Below are 2901 nucleotides of genomic sequence, written 5' to 3' on the forward strand. Positions count from 1 at the left end.
AGCCCACAGGCACACCTGGGTGGATATAATTGGTTTGCTTGTATTCTTGTCAGCAAAAAGCTTCCCCTCGTCAACAAGTGCATTAGTATACTTGTCTCACATGCGTCACTCGCCTTCCTCCCCCTACATTATAGTAGGACTGATTGATCCACAGTCAATTAATTCTTCAAATTTATCAGGCAAAAATACCTAAAATATGCTAGTTCTTGTTTCTCAAAAGTGAAGAATTGCTGCCTTGTTTTTCTTTGACTTTTGGGCTGTTGAATGGACAAAACAAGCAATTTGAAGAATCACCTATGCTTCTGTGGAATTGTATTGTGCATTTTATAGTATTTTCTGACATTTAGTTGACATTGTGACATTTCAGCTTTCTCTCCTTCCTCGCTACTTCCTCCTTCTCAGAGATCCTTTTTTCCCTGTGGCTGTGTGGTGTGCAGCTTATGAAGTCTGTTGTACAATTGGATTAGGGGTCTTTGTCTGGTTATGCATACACGGGGGTGAGGGAGGGGGGGCTTTGGAAAAGGCACAAATGCATGCACGTACACACACAAATCAACCCACGTGGATTAAGCCCTTTTCGAGCTGGGCCCGACCTTTGACCCATTAACCTTTCCAGAGACGTGACATGAACATGAGCCTCAAATAGTGGCATCGTGAAGCCTGACACCACAGTGCGTAGGACAGTAATAAGGTGGTCGTATACTGGCTTGCAGGGAAATTTTACAAGACCCATCATGAGCCAACACATTCACCAGGATAGTGTGAAACCATGCTCACCAGCCAGAACTGAGAAATAATGGCATTAGTAGCAGCTGAATTGACGCCCCCATTATTAAAATTGCTACTGGGATAGAGGTTTATTGACTGTGTGGTGTAAGGCCTCCCACACACGTTTTCTTAGTATTGATTGTTTAAAAAGTACCTGGATTATGTCTTTGAAAAATGATACTGATTGCATAGTAAATGTTCATTATGCAACTTAATTTAACCTACACTGTCTTAGAATGTGATCAAGGTGATTTTTCAAATGCTTTTAGGCATGTAAAATAATTATTTTTGTTATTGATCAATCTACTGATTTATTTTTCGGTCTATAACGTGTATGGACATTAAATGCCAACATTTAAAATCCCATAGATACTTAATTTCAAATCATACAAAAGCAAGAAAAAACACACAATTTAGAAGCTGTGACAGGCTTTCTGGGAAAATGGCTTAAAGGTGAAGTCAGCAATTCTGTAGAAAGATATTGATATTTCAACCCAGACAAATGCACCCCTCCCTTCAGAGTCCTCACCCTATAGAGAATATATTAGGACATCCCCCAGTGTATGTCGCTCTGGAACATTTTGACGTAGTCTATTATTTTTTACATTTCTATAGCCTTATGTAAAAGAACGACAAAAATGTATTACTGTATATTAGATGTATTTGTGAGGCTGTACATGACATTCAGACATTACATAAAAATGAGTTGTTTACCGCTTTATTAAAGATGTAGTGGAATAATGGTGTCCTAAACAGAGAATTAAGTGTACTCTTCTTCTCTGACAACAAACGACAACATATTATTTAGGTAGCCGTTCCAGCCACACGTGCATGTTAAAGCATCTGAGTCTTTTCAGACTGCCATTTCAAGCCGCAATATTTACGCCTCTGTGACGTTTAGCCTATCTGAACTGCCTTCGGAGGTAGTTAAATTGGCGAGACTGTTTGAGGCGGGATCAAAGGTGAAGACGGAAAATATGTGACATATGTTATTTGTGCGACCAACACCGAGATAATAAGAAAGGAAGTGGAGCGCATCATCAGAAACACGCCTCTCACTTGAGCGAGAGGCGACAGTAATCGATGTTCAGCAAAATGCAGAACAACTTTGCTTGAGTTTGTAGAATCTCTACAGCAAGAAAATGCACGACATGCACTTCTGCCATCATTGTTTTGAATGCACTCGCCTGTGCACGTACTTCCGCTGCTCTGTTCCACAGCACTACAGTCTCCTCCTACTTCATTCCACAATGCCAGATTGCATTGTGAATTCACAGACGCCAATATTACGTCATTGCAGAATCAGTATGAATGTTCTAAGGTGTAATGACGGCAGAGCTTCGTTGTGGCACTACACAGTTTGAAAAGGGAAGCCTAATGGCCCCCTGATGGTTCCCCCTGTTAGTGCTGTCTTCACGGTTTTTAGGACTATTCACAGTGGCATTAGGGTTTATGTTTTAACACTTATTATGTACAAGATGTCTTAAGTTCATATTTTAGCTCTAAATCACATTGCAAACAGCATTTAGTCAGTCCATCCTTTTTAACAGCCCTTAAATCTCTGAATCCAACGACCTGCCAGCAAGTTTGAAAGGCATGTTTTCTTTTTTAAAAATCAGCAAAATTACACCTTTTTAATATGGCCATAAACTGTAAAACAGACTATCCTTGGACAGATCATTTGTGACAAAAAAAAATCTGCTGAAAAAAATAATCAAATCTATCATGAACTTGGTGATATTTCATCAAAATCACTTTGATTTTACAGTAAAACCAAAAAAAACTGTTTACAACAGCCAGCTCCTGCAACATTCAACACACACATACCTGCAGAAAATATCAGCAATCGCTAGTTGCTTGGCTCATGGTGGCCTGTTAGAAAAATTTAACATATTGCACAACCAGAGTAAAACGTGTCGGCAATAACCAAAAATACCCTGAAGCTGCTCGGGGGTTCAGGGGGTTAAAATGCACGACTGTTTCATGTTAATTACCATATTGTGGACAAGAATGACGTCAGGTTTTTCTTCCTATTGAAATGCATCAGCTGCAGATCCCAGACGGTGACGGATCATGTTGGAGTAAACTGTGTGATGGAGGGCAGTGACTGACACGTCTTTCTCTCTGTTTGTC

This window comes from Centropristis striata, chromosome 21, assembly GCF_030273125.1.
Source record: "Centropristis striata isolate RG_2023a ecotype Rhode Island chromosome 21, C.striata_1.0, whole genome shotgun sequence".
Classification (NCBI taxonomy): domain Eukaryota; kingdom Metazoa; phylum Chordata; class Actinopteri; order Perciformes; family Serranidae; genus Centropristis; species Centropristis striata.